The following is an 18918-nucleotide window of genomic DNA, read 5'->3' on the forward strand; positions in this document are numbered from 1 at the left end:
CAATCATGTGACCATCACCATGTAGCTATTACAATCATGTGACCATCACCATGTAGCATATTACAATCATGTGACCATTACCATGCAGCATATTACAATCATGTGACCATTACCATGCAGCTATTACAATCATGTGACCATTACCATGCAGCATATTACAATCATGTGACCATAACCATGTTGCATATTACAATCATCTGACCATAACCATGTAGCATATTACAATCATGTCACCATTACCATGTAGCAATTACAATCATGTGACCATAACCATGTAGCTATTACAATCATGTGACCATCACCATGTAGCATATTACAATCATGTGACCATCACCATGCAGCATATTTCAATCATGTCATCATTACCATGTAGCTATTACAATCATGTGACCATCACCATGCAGCTATTACAATCATATGACCATTACCATGTAGCATATTACAATCATGTGACCATTACCATGCAGCATATTACAATCATGTGACCATCACCATGCAGCATATTACAATCATGTGACCATCACCATGCAGCATATTACAATCATGTGACCATAACCATGTTGCATATTACAATCATCTGACCATAACCATGTAGCATATTAAAATCATGTGACCATCACCATGCAGCATATTACAATCATGTGACCATCACCATGCAGCATATTACAATCATGTGACCATAACCATGTAGCATATTACAATCATCTGACCATTACCATGTAGCATATTACAATCATGTGACCATCACCATGCAGCATATTACAATCATTTCACCATTACCATGTAGCAATTACAATCATGTGACCATAACCATGTTGCATATTACAATCATGTCACCATTACCATGTAGCTATTACAATCATGTGACCATAACCATGTTGCATATTACAATCATGTGACCATTACCATGTAGCATATTACAATCATGTGAACAGAACCATGCAGCATATTACAATCATGTGACCATTACCATGCAGCATCTTACAATCATGTGACCATCACCATGCAGCGTAGTACAATCATGTGACCATCACCATGTAGCTATTACAATCATGTCACCATTACCATGTAGCTATTACAATCATGTCACCATTACCATGCAGCATATTACAATCATGTGACCATTACCATGTAGCTATTTTAATCATGTGACCATCACCATGTAGCTATTACAATCATGTGAACATAACCATGTAGCATATTACAATCATGTGAACATAACCATGTAGCATATTACAATCATGTGACCATCCCCATGCAGCATATTACAATCCTGTGACCATTACCCGGTAGCTACGACAAACATGTGACCATCACGATGCAGCATATTACAATCATGTGACCATTGCGATTCAGCCATGAGGTTTTGTTCCTTTTTTATTTTCAGATGGAGTGGACGAATTGATGTGTCTACGATTGATTAAGCACTTTCTGGCAGTTGCGGTTCAAAACTTGTCCAGCTCATGACCGTTTGACTATTTCCAAAGAGGGGCGTCTTGAGCAAGGTACCAGCACGTGATTGCTTGCGCATAGATCTAAGCCCATTGCCTGGTTTCAGAACTTGTTATGCCTTGGTGGTCGGACCCATTTTTGAGCATGTTGTCTTCTTCTCTCTGCATTGAAAACCTTTTTTTAGTCGAATCTTTACTCTTAGCACTTGAAGCCTTGGACTAAATGCCTCAAGTTTGCTTTTCTTTGCTTGAGGCCGAGCATCTTTGTCCATAGTTGAGTAGTTGTCCTCTTTTCATCTTTAACGCAATGCGCGGCATCCTGCCTATGCTCTGCTCACAAATAATACATGTTTCTGGATGAAATATGGAATTTTCCTCGATCATTTGTTTATTTCCTTGTATGGGATTATTTCAACACTTTGAAGAGATCCTCTCACTGCCTGGCTTCAATCTTTGAGAGCCGGTGTGCTTTGAAAGAGCAAATGGAACGCGGCCCATCAAAGCCTTCATATTGTACTTGCTGCTAGGCACACTGATGTTTTGACGCCTTTCATGCGAAGGTTTCGGTGAAAAGGGCATTTCTAAGGCGAAGCTCACAGCCCCTCCCGCCCCCTCTCCGTTCGACTCCCCTCAGCTGCTTGCCGTCTCTTTTATTCTGCCGGATGGGAATTCCCAGAATTTTGTGTCGGGGCCTACGTGGGGGAAGTTTTTCATCAGGACCAGAGAGGGGGCCTGAAAGCCCTCGCACCGGTGGAGAGTGGACTGCTCGTGATGTCGGCAGGTGGACAGCATATGAAAAGTGGGAGTGGTGGTGATGGGGAGTTGTAGAGAATAGGGCAAGGCAGGCGGAGCGGGAGGTGTGGGAGTATAGATGGAGTTGTTGATGGGGAGGGGGTGTTGGATGGGGGTCTGGGGGTCGAGAACAGTTGTGGCAGAGCTATGAATGTCTCTGTAGGAGGGGCTCAAGATCTCTAGGCTTGTGCAGGCCCTGCTTTGTCTGCTCTCGTTCTCACAGACCCCTTCGGAATCTGTGTCAGCAATCGCAGGCCTCAGTAGCTTTGCCATGCAGGTCATTCACTGCATCTGCAGCTTGCAATCTAGTTATTTCTCATGCAAGTTTATCTTGATGTTGAGCTTCCATATGTGCCAGAAATCGCACCCATTAAGCAGAAAGGTACATGTTTGTGTACAGATCAAATGCTTAATTTCCAACTTTGAGACATTCCTTTTGTCATCATAATAACCTACTCATTGAGAAAATTCATTATAGAGAATGCAGTCTGGCATAATTTGCATCAGTTTGATATTTCTGTTCCTGCCAATGAGTTGTGTTTAAATTATAAAAACACACCGACAGTCGCACGGAAATTTATCATTTTTTCAATACATGAGAAAATGTACAAAAGTAAGGAATTTTTTTATTTTCCTTACAAACTAAATATACTGCTGTACTTCTATTTTGATAAATACAATATCTTTGTGTTTTCTGGGATTATTGTAACTCATTATGGAAGTTATAATACCCCACATCTGACTTTATTGTGCCATTGAATATAGCCTGATATAGATGACTCCATAGACTGATTGGAGCGAACTATTATTACCCTGCGAGGTGCACGCACGAAGCGAAAAGTGGGGTGAGGCAAATGGGTCAATTTATCTGTCTGTCTGTCTACAGACGTCAGTCTATGATTAAGGAACAACTTAATTTCAATTGAATGTTATATTTTGAATACTGTAGAACAAGAATCGGAACACAAACCTGCAGTTTATCAGTACTTTGGCTCTGAATTTGCAAATTGTATGGGATCTCTTGCAGAGATATATATATATATATATATATATATATATATATATATATATATATATATATATATATATATATATATATATATATATATATATATATATATATATCTTGCACATGTGCAGAGGAGTAAGGTAATTGTTTCATTCCGTGTGTGTCTGGCAGTCAAACAAAATTGAAAACCATTCCAAAAAGGAAACTTACTGTTTTTAAGGAAGTCATAAAGGACAAAAACAACAGGTATGAAGAACTAATGTAAAATGTTAAATAAGGTGGTGTAAAAGACAGTGCATCAATGGTGGTAAACTTCCGAAAAAGTTTTTTTTTTTTACAGCCTTTAAAAGTTCATGTGATCATATTGATTTTTAAGTCAAAAACAAAAAACTGAATGTGTTTTTTGATCCCAATACATTTTTGATGTGTTTACGATAAAAACCCAACTTGACTGATACCGCCCCTTAAAATTACAGAAAACCGCCAGGTCATTGCGTCATCTGTATCATTGCGTCAGTACGATTGTCTCAGCACGCAAAGAGTAATGGCCACACAACTCGCTTCAGATTGCCAGAAAGTGAATTTGTCAAATAATTTTCTGATCAAGAATCCTCAGATTATGATAGTCAAAATAATGAAGTAGAAGGTACCGTCATACCGTACATGTATGAACCCGAGGTCACGAAATACCTGGTGTTCACAGCAGTCGGGACAACATCAAAGAAAGACTCAGCAATAGTAACTGGTAAAGAAGTAAATCATAGAGTTAGAACGTGGTAAATGTGGAGATTATTGGTATTTTGATGTGACACTTCTCTGTAATACTTGTAGTAACTAGAACGGCACTTGGTGTTGCGCATACCTCCGCCAGGCTGATCGGTTCACGTTTTGAATCCCACTGAGAGCCCAGATCTGGATTCAAACCTCTAAAATCGAATTGGCTTTTTCTTGTCACCGAACCAACTCATCTACCTCGTTTTGTTATAATCTGTCCACAACGTTTTGAGATATCAAGCTAAATGTATATCGTTTTGGCCCCATCTCTCAGTGATGAAGAATCACTTAAAAAAAAAAATTAAATTCTCGTGTCTGTATGTACTAGACACAAAGATGCTTATTACCATACTGTATGGGACTATCCTCACAATGTATATGTACATATAGTGAGTGAGTGATGTACAATAGGTTAATTAACACTGATTGAACATAACTGTACAAACGCCAGGGCAACAGTAATGTACATACATGCATGGATATACATTGATGCCGATAACAAATAGGAATACAATGTACATTTATGTAATTTTGAATGAACTTCTGAAATCTTTAAGATAATACATACACCATCAACATGGAAATATCAAAATAAGAAATTGAGCTCGGGGGCAGATCCAGATCCCAAATTTAGTGGTTGGGCACTGAATCCTGTACCCCCAAGGAGTGGATAGGTGCAGAAGCTTTTACAGTAGCTAGTCTACATTTAGTGGTGAAATAATTGCCATTATCTTCTTTGTTTTCCTTTTTTGGGTGGCCCAGTCCTTAGTGGCTAGTTTGCATTCACACCTTGATAATTATCGGTTTCCTTTTCCTTTTTCTTTGTACGACTCCCTGCATTCAACTTGTAAATGTTGATATTAACTTGTTTACATTCAATGTTATTTGCAGGTGCTCTTGTTTTGGAGGCTGGAAAAAACAAAAACAACGCTACTTATCCTCAGGTTCTCGTGCTTTTGGGGCCATTTAAAAATTACATAACGCATATTTTGGCCAAATCTGACACCGCTAATTGCTTGCCAAGCCAGTCGTTCCTTATCAACCGTTTCGTTGAAGTGCTTCTATGAGTGCTTAAGCCACTTGGCGAGCGCTCCGCAATATTTGCACTGTCACTGAATGCTGTACAGTTGACCCTTATACAACCCGTGTTCTGATAACGCATTGTCGCTACAGCCGGATTTAATACAACTACTACTACAACAACAGCAACAGCAACAGCCCTGTAACTCTCTCTAATGCTTCAATGGAACACCCCCTAAAATATGATGTCATGCTGAATGAAGACACCACCCCCACCCCCAATGTTTCATACCTTAATCCCGTTGTTTTTTTTCAGTTGTGACAAACTATATTTGAAAAAGTAGAGGCAGTACAGTGTACTGTGAGTAAAACCAGGCAGCAGTTGGCATCCCTGTACTGATTTCATCGGACTAATCACTCTGGAATGATGTCATCGTTTCTAAATGCATTACGTGGCCAAAAGGATGCAGACACCCCCTTCTCAGGGCCCTGTCACACCTTGATGTTTTAACCAGCGGATGGCAACGTATCAAAATGTATGTAAAACGCTGGCGTACACTGAACTATTGATGTTTTTTTTCAGTTTTGGGCGTATTCATAAGGAGTTGGATGGATGCATAACGTATTAGTAACGTACACAGAACGTTTCGATAACTTATAGATAACTTATACCAACGAATGCTTAGCGTGTTGTCGGCGTTCACAACCTATGCCCAATGATAGTCTAACTTATGCATAGCATGTGGCAGCGTATCGCCGACGATCACGTGGCGTAGCCTAGTAATAGGCTGCCGCTCGACGAGTTAAATCATAACCGCACTAGAAATCGAAGTGTCAACATCACCGTCGTGCCGAAGAAAAAAAAAACCATGGAGTCTGGAACACTGACGGGTTCCTCCTGTGAACCCCATTTTTATATACCAATTCCCCAAAACGCTGCCGATACGCCATTATAAGGTAGCTTGCTGTAAGTTAGAAACACATTCAGTAAGTTCTGTTGTTGTCCGGAAGACGTCGAATACGTCTACATACGTCAGTATGCATTGGAGATACGTTACACATAGGTTCAAAGCACGTTACTCATAGGTTAAAAATAAGTTTCGGGTATGCTAAACATTACCTCGACGTGTTTCGACTTATGAGTAACTGATGTGTGTCAACGATCGCATAACGTGCCTACAACTTATGGCCAGCGTATGCGGAATGTGTGAGTCATACGCTGGCATACGTCGGAAAATTTTGAGCATGCTTAAAATTTGTCGATGAGCTCGGCATACCACGACTTATGCCAGCGCTTTAGACAAATTTTTCATACGTCGGCATATGCTGGCTAAAACGTCAAGGTGTGACAGGGCCTTAATGAGTGCATTCAGCTATTTCAGCCACATCCATTGCTGACAGGTGTATAAAATCAAGCACACTGCCATGCAATATCCATAAACAAACATTGGCAGTAGAATAGGTTGTACTGAAGAGCTCAGTGACTTTCAACGTGGCACTGTTGTAAGATGCCACCTTCCCAACAAGTCAGTTCGTCATATTTCTGCCTTGCTGGAGCTGCCCCGGTCAACTGTAAGTGCTGTTATTGTGAAGTGGAAACATCAAGGAGCAGCAACAGCTCAGCTGCGAAGTGGTACGCCACACAAGCTCACAGAATGGGACTGCCGAGTGCTGAAATGCATAGCCCGGAAAAATCGTCTGTTGTTGGTTGTAACACTCACTACCAAGTTCTAAACTGCCTCTGGAAGCAACGTCAGCACAAACACTGTTCGTCGAGAGCTTCATGAAATAGGTTTCCATGGCCGATTAACCCTCGAATCCATGACCCTCGAATCAACTGTGGTCCACCTTCGCTTGTGGAAACATGGGCTGCGGTGAACCAGTTGAAACGGGGCAAAGCTCCAGGGATCTGTGGCATCCATGCTGAACTTCTCAAGGCTGGTGGAAATGCTGCACTCGTGTCGTTGCATGCAGTTTTGTGCTCTGCCTGGAACACAGGCATCATCCCAACTGACTGGAAGAGGGGCCTTGTTGTCCCTCTCTGGAAAGGGAAGGGTGATCGCCAAGACTGCAACAACTACCGAGGGGTGACGCTGCTCTCAGTGCCGGGCAAGGTCTTTGCTCGGATAATTCTTGATAGGGTTCGCCACCATCTGCTTGAGCACCAGCGTCCAGAGCAGTCAGGCTTTACACCAAAGAGGTCAACGATTGACCGTATCCTTGCACTTCGTGTCCTCACCGAACGCAGACGAGAGTTTCGGCAGGGGCTGCTGACAGCCTATGTTGATCTCTGTAAAGCGTTCGATTCAGTGGATCGGGATGTCCTCTGGAGGATTCTTGGTCTTCGTGGGGTGCCACCGAAACTGATCGATCTGATGTCTGAACTCTACTCTGGTACTGAGAGTGCTGTGAAGTGTGGTGGTACCATCTCTGACTTATTCCCAGTTGTTACTGGAGTTCGTCAGGGATGTGTACTTGCCCCCACACTTTTCAGCACTTGCATGGACTGGATTTTTGGGAGGATGTCGGAGAGATCAAGTTGCGGTGCATCGTTTGGCAATGTCAAGATCTCGGACCTTGATTTTGCAGATGATGCAGTCATCTTTGCGGAGACTTTAGACATCCTCTTGGGGGCCCTCGAGGTGCTGAATGAAGAGTCGGAGCCGTTGGGATTACGGATTTCTTGGGTCAAAACTAAGATCCAGGCTTTCGGTGACATCTTGGATGCTGCTGTCCTGTCTGTGTCTGTTTGTGGTGAGGATGTTGAGGTCGTGGATAGATTCACTTACCTTGGCAGTGATATTCATGTCTCCGCAGGTTGTGAGCCGGAGGTCAATAGACGTCTGGGTCGGGCCTGGGGAGTCATGGATTCACTGGATCATGGGGTGTGGCGCTGCCGGTACCTGTGCGGGAGGACGAAAGTCCGAGTCTTCAGGTCCTTGGTACTTCCAGTCTTGCTCTATGGGTGCGAGACTTGGACTTTGACCAAGGATCTGAGACGGAGACTTAATTCCTTTGGTACCAGGTCTCTTCGAAGAATCCTTGGCTATCGTTGGTCGGATTTTGTGTCCAACGAGCGGTTGCTGAGAGAGACTCGGATGAGATTTGTTACCTGCATAGTCCGTGAGCGTCAGCTGCGGCTGTATGGACATGTGGCTCGTTTTCCTGACGCTGATCCTGCTCACCAGATTCTCTCAGCGAGGGAGTCTCATGAGTGGAGGAGGCCAGTGGGCCGACCACGTGCCTCATGGTTGCAGCAGGTTGACCATCATCTCAAGGAGATGGGGATGGGCCTGGCATCTGCCTGGGGGATGGCCAGACGGAGGCCCCTGGAGTACCGGCGGAAAGTGGACGCAGCAACGCACTGTTCTGGCACATGCTCCCATACCTGACCTGACCTGAGGTCAATGAATTCAACTAACTATTACTTTTCAGGTTATCTACGGTTAAAAGGTCAACATAGGCTATAAGGTCAACCCAAAATAAGCCAAATTTTTAAAATTGTTTCTATAATTGTCAATTTTCATCTGTTTGACTTGAAATTTGAATATCATTTATATATCAGGTGGCTGAATTCAACCATCTATTAATTTTGAGATCAACTTAGGCCAAAAGGCCAATTTGGGCCAAATTTTCTAAAATCCGAATTTTCATCCGATTGACTTGAAATTTGAAGAACATTTGCATATGAGGTCGCTGAACTCAACCACTAATTAATTTTGTGGTCCACATCCACCAAAAGGTCAACATAGGCCGAATTTCAAAAATCCTCAATTTTCAACCGATTGACTTGAAATTTGAAGAGCATTTGCAAATCAGGTCACCAAATTCAACAACCTATTAATTTTGAGGTAAACTTAGGCCAAAAGTTCGAAATAGGCCAAAAGGCCAATTTGACCCAAATTTTCTAAAATCCTCAATATTCATCTGGTTAACTTGGAATTTGAAGAGCATTTTCATGTGAGGTCGCTAAATTCAACTGCCAATTAATTTTAAGGTCAAAAGGTCAACACAGACCTAATTTCTAAAATTGATAGGGCCAAAAACTAAATATATCACTATATCTCAAAAAGTTGTGGATGAGTTTTGACAAAACAAGGTGGATGAGTTGAGTCGGTGACAAGAACATGCGGATTGGAATTTGGTTCGGATCCAGCCCATCAGTGGGATACAAAACGTAAACTGTTCCACCTGGCAGAGGTATGCACTCCACTGAGTACCATTCTACTTTGTGCTGTTTTGCCAAGTTATCACTCGATGAGTGATTTTTCATTCCTCTGTTTGTTTGTTTGTCTTTTTGCTTGTGCACACAGAACTTTCATGTTTTTCTCCACAACCGCTTGTCGGATTGAGATAAAAATTTCACCATAGGTGTGACTCCTCAAGTACAATGTTTTAATGATAATTATGGTGCCATAATGTGTATGATAGTGTGGCAGACATATTGAAAAAATGGAAAAAAACATTTGACCTCTGTATCTGAAAACGACACCAAGGAAAAAAATTGAAACTTGGCACATAGCAAGCACTCACCATGGGGAATGAGTGCGATATATTTATGACATCATAGGACGTCATAATTGCATATGTAGAACACTACATCTGATCAGTATGAAAATTTTTGAGGGTCATCTTGGGATAAAATGGTCCACAGAAAAAAAATTTTTGACGACATCATCAGTCATGTGATTTGGCAGCCATATTGTTTTTAAAAAATAATCTTCAAAAATCTTTTTCTCTGAAGTGGCTGAACAGATCGAGAAAAACTTTACACATTTGACCACCTGTTTATGAGGAACAAAAGGTTCACACATATGATGTGTGTCACATCAAACCATTGGTCACATGGTTTGGTAGCCATATTGGGTTTACCCTAAAACCTATAAAAATACACCACTCAAAAGAAGTCGTGGCAAGAGTCTGCAATCTCTGATTGCTCTTTTTCTTGTTCATGATGTCATAGATCATAGATGCCTTCGTTGTGACGTCATAATTACCTTCGCAAACTTTGTTGCGAAGGTTATGTTTTTATTGCTCTGTATTTATTTATTTATTTGTGAATATGTGTGTTTGTTTGTTTGTTATTCGCATAACTCCAAAAGTATTGAACTGAATCGCAGCAAATTTGGTGAGATGATTGCTTATTATCCGAGGACCATTTGATTAGATTTTGGGAGCGATCGGGTCAAAGGTAAAGGTCAAGGTCATGAAAAGGTCAAAATCGTCTTTTTACCATAGCCCGGTCAATTTGTATCCAATTTGCATGCAACTAATGCCAAAATGTTCAGAATTCAATGCCCCATCTTGTGATATGTGACATGACACAATGACATAATAACCCTTATTAGCGGTTGGGAGTCAAAGGTCAGGGGGAGTCACGACATTGCAAAATGTGTGGTTTTAGTCATAACACGGTCAATTCTTATCCGATTTGCATGAAACCAACACCAAAATGTTGACTGTTCTGTTCCCCACACTCTAATACTAATTACAAAATTAAGAGTACAAAGGTCAAGGTCGAGGTCATGAAAAGGTCAAAATCGTCATTTTGCCATAGTGCGGTCGATTTTTATCCAATTTGCATGCAACCAATGCCAAAAGGTTGTGAATTCAATGCCTAATCTTGTGATATTCGATATGACACAATGACATCATTACCTTTGTTTGCGATTTGGGTCAAAGGTCAGGGGGGTCAACGACCTTTATTATCATAACGCGGTCAATTGTTATACAATTTGCATGAAGTAGATTCAAAATGTTTAGAATTCAATTCCCTATACTGTGATGTGTAATATTTGATTTCTTATAATGTGACCAGTTGTCATCAGATTGACTTGACACCAACACCCAAAAAGGTCAGGGAGTTCATACAGAAATCGTACAATGTACGTGAATCGGTGTCAAACAGCAGGAAATTTAATGTTTTTAAGCCATCATAACACATATGAGATGGCAGATGTGGTATGGGATTAAATACCCTCACAATCAACGGTTTCTGGGGGGGGGGGCAAAATGTAGCGTTGGCGAAGGTATGCGCTCTACTGAGTGCCCATTCTAGTTGCATATGAAGACCACAAGGGGAAAACCAGAGATGTCACTTTTTATAAATTTCAGGGTTATTGCACCTGCCAATAGTTGGCAACATAAGGTTTCCTCTCACAATATTACTTTAACAAATAACCAGGGGTGTCACATAATTTATATGGTATAAAGTTTAGCTGTGCAATGAAAAAACAAGTGTTGTCAAAGCTGAACAAGTCGAAACCCAGTGTTGTCAGTACTTTACTCCTGGTTATCTCCCTTTCATTCATGTTAACTGTTCCACCATAATATTCAGAGTTGAGAAACTAAAAAATGAAAGGTTGTAAAACTTTCACAGCATAAACTCTGAGCACTACAATGGCCTCTTTGGTTATATCATGGGCTCTGTAGTTGGTGCATATCGTGGTTCAAGCCTGGTCAAACCTTTATTGTGACTTTTATGGGACCCACGCCGTGGCTTAATGGTTAGCGCGTCTGAGTACCCATCCTCATTCGATGTACCCACCGCCCAATCAACCTGCTTAGGTATATGAGGGAGTCACATGAGGTGACTTCGGCTATCGCAGGGGTGGTTTATCCTTGGTTTCCTCCCGGTTTTCCATCATATTAAGTAGTACGGAGTAAGAAATGGAGAATCCGTCATTATATAAGTGAAATACCCTTGAGTATGGCGTTGAACATCAATCAAACAAAAAAACAATGACCGTTTAATGTTGAAAAAAATAATCTGTGATCACCAAAGTCATGTAATGTATGCGAATAACCAACAAGCATGAATTTGCTACACATCCTGGGTTAAAATTGCATGGCAATTATTAAACAAGGGAATAACCAGTGATGTCAGTTTGTAACATTGATTCGTTGTTTGCTCTTAAATTAAATAACACAGAAGCTTGGCAAATGCGACATGCTTAATTTGATCGGCCAATGATCACTCTTCCTTTTACTGGAAAAGAAATCTATATGACAGTTATTAAACAGTCCACCAAAGTCTTGAAACTTTGTTTTTCAGTTTCTTCAAAATTGACTTATCCGGACATCTCTCGTTTTCCCCTTGTGGTTTTCATATGTAAAACGCTACATCCGATCAGGAAGAAAATTTTTGAGGGTTATCTCGGGATCAGGTCCACAAAAAATGTTTATGATGTAATCAGTCACATGATTCGGCAGCCATATTGTTTGTTTTTTTTAAACTTCAAAAATATTCTTCTCTGAAATGGCTGAATAGATCGAGGCGAAGCTTTATACGTATGACTGCCTATTCCTGAGGAACAAAAGGTTCACACATGTGACATCATAGTTCTCATGGTTTGGCAGCCATATTGGATTTACCTGAAAACCTATCAAAAATCCTCTTCTCCTGAACGGCGAGACAGATCGAGGGGAAACTTCACACAAACGTTCCTCAAGGCATGGGTGTATAAGTTTGTTAAAGTATATAAGGAATAATTGATAGGTCACTTGGTTTTGGCAGCCATATTGGATTTAAGAAAAATATTAAATAATGTTTTCTCTGGTACTGCATAATCAATTGACGTCAAACTTCAAAATTATGATCTAGTGGTGATGGGGAATATATGTTTTAAATTTCATCTTCATCTGACACAAGATGTGGCAGCCAGAATTCTCTAGTTTTTTGATCTGGGTTCTTTTTTTTGTTTTGTTTTTTGAAAAAGGCTCACTTGGCTCTTCCTGGATTGGTTTGAGTGTAGAGAAGTAGCAGCTGAAATGCGAATCCTATCCAGGTTCCTTTTTATGACTTCATCTTTGCTTTTTGCTTGTTTGGGTTCCTTCTGATTACTCCAGTGCAGGACTGTACCAATTTGGTCTTCCATTTCATTTCATTTGAATTTATTTTAATCCCATTCTGAATTCAATTGAATAATAAAAATAAAAAAAACGTCATGGTTCAGGGTCAGGTGTCCGATTAAAGCGGGGTTGCATCAACGTAGGACGTCTTGGTACCCGGTCATCACTGCCAGCAGTTATAAAGTGGCAGTGTAGTTATGTCTGATTAATTGCGTAACACACCAGTACACAAACACCACACAAAATACACCACACAAAATACACCACACAAAGCAACAAAAGCACCGCACAAAACAAGTCCTGGCGAGGGTCTGCAATCTCTGATTGTTTTATTTCTTGTTTATTTATATTTTCATTTTGAGATACAAACGGTTCTGTGATTTTCCCCGGTGCATCAGCTTCGATGTTCGTCGGCATGTGAAATTTCAGCTGAAAATGTCACCCGGAAGGTACCGAACTTTAATATCAGTGAGTGAGTGAGTGAGTGAGTGAGTGAGTGAGTCTGCGAGTCAGTCAGTGAGTGGTTAGAATGCGCTTTATATTTTAGATACCCATATAAAACATCGTGTGTATTTGGGTATTTGTCTATCCCCCTTCATGTGTCAGGTGTCTATCCCCCTTCATGTGTCAGGTCAGGATAGATCTGTGACCTGCTACAGGTACCATGTAAACCTGTACTAACCTGTTCCATGGTCGGGTTGTCGGCGACTAAACCGTCTCCCCCACCAGGTTTTCTGGTGAGGAAGGTGTTTGGATATGGACACCCAGCAGGATGAAAAACAAAACCTGTCAAAGGGCGAAGGAGCTCCTTGTGAGCCAACAGCCATCCAGATCTAGTGCCCAACTGTGTCTGCGGACGTCCTCCTGCAGTTGGGTTACTTCTTATTAGGAGGTTGGTGGCAGGATTTGCACTCCGGGCACCGTAAAACCCTTCATTCCGCAAAACACAAAAACGCAAAAAAATCTGAAAACCCACTCCGTGGGAGTACCTCCTGTGCAGCTTCCCTTAACAGGGAAGCACACCGGATGACGGGATTGGGGCAAAGCCTTTGGGACCCCCAATCTTTGATGATAGGAGGGAAACCACGGGGTAACATCCCTGGGTCAGATTGTGGGAGAGTGTGTCGGAGTGGTGCTGAGGTGTCGTCCACCAGACGGCGGTCTCCTTGGGTTAACCTGAGGCGGTCCCTTCGGGTGGGTGCCTGGAATGTCCTATCCCTAAGAGAGCATGATCACCTGTCTCTGTTATCATCTGAGCTCAAGCCTTTGGACATCGGGATTGCAGCTCTCTCTGAGGTTCGGAGACCGGATTGCGGTGAGATAATGGTGGGTGGTTACACCTACTATTGGTCTGGTCGCTCTGATGGTTACCATACCCAAGGAGTTGCTGTAGCTGTGTCCAATAAGCTGACCCCAATGATAATTGAGGTAACACCGGTCAACGAGCGTATTATGAGATTAAGGATTCGTCACTCCTTCTGTGTCATTTCCCTGGTCTCTGTTTATGCTCCGACTGAGGCGAGTGATCTCACCGTGAAGGATGCATTCTACGCCACGCTCGAGTCTGTGCTTGATCAGTGCCCCAGACGAGATACACTTCTAGTCTTGGGGGATTTCAATGCATCCACTGGAACTGATAGGGATGGTTATGAGATGTGTGTTGGTTCCCATGGGTCAGGAACTATGAACCAGAATAGCACAAAGTTTGTTGACTTTGCAAGAGGTCATGGACTTAGGGTGTTTTTGGTTCATGGTTTCAGCGCCCACAAGCTCATCGCTGGACTTGGTATTCCAACGCTAGCGGTGCGGCACGGGAGATTGAGCATATCCTCATTGACGGTCGCTGGAGGATGATCCAGAACTGCAGGGTCTACCGGAGTGCTCAGTTCCTCAATACTGACCACAGGCTTGTTGTAGCAACTCTAAAGCTGCACCTTAAATCCTGGAGAATGGTACCATCCCAACCGAGGCTGGATGTTGGCAAGCTCAGGGATGAGAGAGTAGCTGAGGAGTTTGCGAACAGGCTAAGTGGACACTTGGGGGGTCTGGGTGCTTTGGGGGGTCCTGAAGAGTTGTGGAGTGCCTTCAAGACCACGGTCCTTGATGTTGCCGGTGGATGTCTTGGAACTCACTGCAGGGCAAAGAAGAATTTTATCTCTCAAGGGACACTGGATACCATTGACCAGAGTCGCAGGGCCAGGCTGAATGGCAGAGCTGAGCTGTTCAGGGAGCTGAGGCGTAAAACTGTACGTGCACTGAGGGTGGACAAGGAGGCCTATGTGCGAGGAATCTGTGAGGGGGTAGAGCATCACCTGTGGACAGGAGATTCTCGTCCCGCTTACAGGGGAATTCGCGCATTGCGTTCATCCAAGCCCATCGCTCGGAGCACTGCAGTTAAAACAGAGAGTGGTAGGCTCTTGACAGAGGAGTCTGAAGTGAAGGCCCGCTGGGCCGGTTACTTTGAGCGGTTGTACCGGGCTGATCCCCCAGCTGTCGAGTTGGACGTCAAGGGTGTTACAATCCCTGTTGCTGACCTTCGAATCAACTGTGGTCCACCTTCGCTTGTGGAAACACAGGCTGCGGTGAACCGGTTGAAACGGGGCAAAGCTCCAAGGATCTGTGGCATCCATGCTGAACTTCTCAAGGCTGGTGGAAATGCTGCACTCATGTCGTTGCATGCAGTTTTGTGCTACGCCTGGAACACAGGCATCATCCCAACTGATTGGAAGAGAGGCCTTGTTGTCCCTCTCTGGAAAGGAAAGGGTGATCGCCAAGACTGCAACAACTACCGAGGGGTGACGCTGCTCTCAGTGCCGGGCAAGGTCTTTGCTCGGATAATTCTTGATAGGGTTCGCCACCATCTGCTTGAGCACCAGTGTCCAGAGCAGTCAGGCTTTACACCAAAGAGGTCAACAATTGACCGTATCCTTGCTATTCGTGTCCTCACCGAACGCAGACGAGAGTTTCGGCAGGGGCTGCTTGCAGCCTATGTTGATCTCTGCAAAGCGTTCGATTCAGTGAATCAGGATGTCCTCTGGAGGATTCTTGGTCTTCGTGGGGTGCCACAAAAATTGATCGATCTGATGTCTGAACTCTACTCTGGTACTGAGAGTGTTGTGAAGTGTGGTGGTACCATCTCTGACTTATTTCCAGTTGTTACTGGAGTTCGTCAGGGGTGTGTACTGGCCCCCACACTTTTCAGCACTTTTATGGACTGGATTCTAGGGAGGATGTCGGAGAGATCAAGCTGCGGTGCATCGTTTGGGAATGTCAAGATCTCAGACCTTGATTTTGCAGATGATGCAGTCATCTTTGCGGAGACTTGAGATATTCTTTTGGGGGCCCTCGACGTGCTGAATGAGGAGTCGGAGCCGCTGGGATTACGGGTTTCTTGGGTCAAAACGAAGATCCAGGCTTTTGGTGACATCTTGGATGCTGCTGTCCGTTCTGTGTCTGTTTGTGGTGAGGATGTTGAGGTCGTGGAGTGATTCACTTACCTTGGCAGTGATATTCATGTCTCTGCTGGCTGTGAGTCAGATGTCAATCGATGTCTGGGTCGGGCCTGGGCAGTCATGGATTCACTGGATCATGGGGTGTGGCGCTGCCGGTACTTGTGCGGGAGGACGAAAGTCCGAGTCTTCAGGTCTTTGGTACTTCCAGTCTTGCTCTATGGATGTGAGACTTGGACTCTGACCAATAATCTGAGATGGAGACTTAATTCCTTTGGTACCAGGTCTCTTCGGAGAATCCTTGGCTATCGCTGGTCGGATTTTGTGTCCAACGAGCGGTTGCTGAGAGACTAGGATGAGATTTGTTACCTGCATAGTCCATGAGTGTCAGTTGCTGCTGTATGGACATGTGGCCCGTTTTCCTGATGCTGATCCTGCTCACTAGATTCTCTCAGTGAGGGAGTCTCATGAGTGGAGGAGGCCAGTGGGCCGACCACGTGCCTCATGGTTGCAGCAGGTTGACCATCATCTCAAGGATATGGGGATGGGCCTGGCATTTGCCTGGGGGATGGCCAGACGGAGGCCCCTGGATTACCGGCGGAAAGTGGACGCAGCGACGCGCTGTTCTGGCACATGCTTCCATACCTGACCTGACTTCATAAGGACGATTTAAGAAGGGTTTTAAAGGCCAATCTTTTAACACGACTGTGTGTTCACTGCGGTCTACTTTCCAGGAAGAAAAATTTCGAAAAACATTTTCCATAAAAGAGTAATTACCTGCCTGTGTCTGCATCTATCTGCGCATGTGTTTGTGTATCTGTATTATTACCTATGGATTGGAACATGGATATCTGTGCATGTGTTTGTGTTTCATTGCATCCTCGACTCCGATTGCTTCCTCTTAAATATTGGAACAGCAATTTTTTCAAATCGAAAAAATATTGAATGCTTTGCAAATAGTAAGATATATTTGTACTTCATGTGCAATGACTAAGATACAGGTGTGAAACTGTCAGCATATATTTCTGAGTTCTGGCTTTATATGATGTAGTGGATTATGGCATTGTTGAGGGTGGCCCATGAAATGTTGACACCTTAGCAGATGTGATTGAAAAGAAAACATCATTTTTGTGGGCCACACTGGATAAATTTGCGAGTTCTGAAAATCATCCTGTACCAGCACTGTCTCTTCAAGTGGTATGATAGGATATTGCTTTCGCTACTCCTTTATAAGTACTTCACCAGTCATGCTCTGCAAGCATGTTCTCCCCACAATGGCAGCTGCAAGCTTGCCAGGTTCGCCTTTGCGGTGGACCGCACCGATAAATTAATTTGTCTCCGGGGCTTCAAACGTTTTGCACGATCGGCTCATTCAGCACAGCCAAGAGCAAATAAGATTTTGGCCTAAGCTGTAAAGCCTTCAGCTCCAGCAATGAAAAAGGCCCGTAAAGGATTCCAGAGGGATTTCGCCGCAAAGGTGCTAAATTCTCAGGGGAGTTTGGGATTGTGAGATTTGTTAGGATACTTTCAGAAGGGAATTTTGGAAGAGTGCGAGTAGATTGTTAAGGAAACATTTTGTTTTTCAATGCATAGTTTTTTATGGGATGGCAGGATGGCCAGTAGATACACACGAGCCTTAAAGCTGCCTAGCCTGGGTTCAATTCCCACCCAGCTATAAACTATCATCCAGGGTGATCATCAGTGTGTGTGCCGTTCCTCGGATGGACGTCAAACGGGAATCCCATCTGCCAGCGTTCGTGGGTGGACATTAAAAATCCGATGTCCTTCACGAAGAGTAGGCAAGCTCTCACCAGCACCATGGCCAAATTCAAAATTCCTGCCCTTCCGAGTCGAACATCATGCCTGGCCTGCCGGATCGTGAAGACTCAGGCCAAGTTTCCCCCGGCCGACCCCACAAGAAAGGTGGGTTAATGGTGCCCGTTAAGGAATAACAATAATATTAATAATAATAATAAGAAGAATGTCATTATTTATATTAATGAATTGTTGAACTTCCAGCAGCACAACATCGAACTGCTGCATCCCTGCTTGACATGGATTGATGTTATGCTCATGACTGGGCAGTTCGGAGTTGATCAAGGGATGGCCTTAAATTATTGTCATTTTCCCCGCTTCCTCATCAAAATGGTTTTATGAAACTCAAACATTTGTTGGCATCTTCAAGGTTAAAAAACAACAAAAACTGCCGAATTTGACGCTTTTTATGATCGTTGATTGATCATCCTTGAAAGTGCTCTTGTTTCAGTACTTTTGCAAGCTTGGATGTGTTTTCTTTACAGCAGATTAACACGAAATGGCGAGCAAGATTCAAACCATTAACTTTCAGTGTAATTTGTTTTGCTTCAAGCAAATAAATAAATGGTTTATCCATTTACCAACCTCTGCCTAGAGCTATAAATGTAGAGCAAATTGTATTATCAACCACAGATACGACATGATGGCGGGTGAGTTCACACGCTTGACAGTGTCGGTACTCTCATGACAAGTCATGGACGTTTCCGTGGCTAGAATTGACCCCAGAAAGGTCGCCACTCACAAGGTGAAATGTCAA

The 18918-nt window shown here is 43.1% G+C and overlaps 1 long non-coding RNA gene across 1 annotated transcript in view; it reads left to right on the forward strand.

The window, feature by feature from the left end:
- Nucleotides 1-18918, forward strand: part of LOC147012892 (uncharacterized) — a 187975-nt gene that overhangs the window by 146752 nt on the left and 22305 nt on the right. The window contains exon 3 of the long non-coding RNA XR_015050958.1: nucleotides 1388-1505. This is a non-coding gene — a long non-coding RNA (uncharacterized LOC147012892). The remainder of the gene's footprint in view (nucleotides 1-1387; nucleotides 1506-18918) is intronic.

The sequence above is a fragment of the Eptatretus burgeri genome, chromosome 14 (genome assembly GCF_056783735.1).
Source record: "Eptatretus burgeri isolate ZD-2024b chromosome 14, Ebu_testis_v1, whole genome shotgun sequence".
NCBI lineage: Eukaryota > Metazoa > Chordata > Myxini > Myxiniformes > Myxinidae > Eptatretus > Eptatretus burgeri.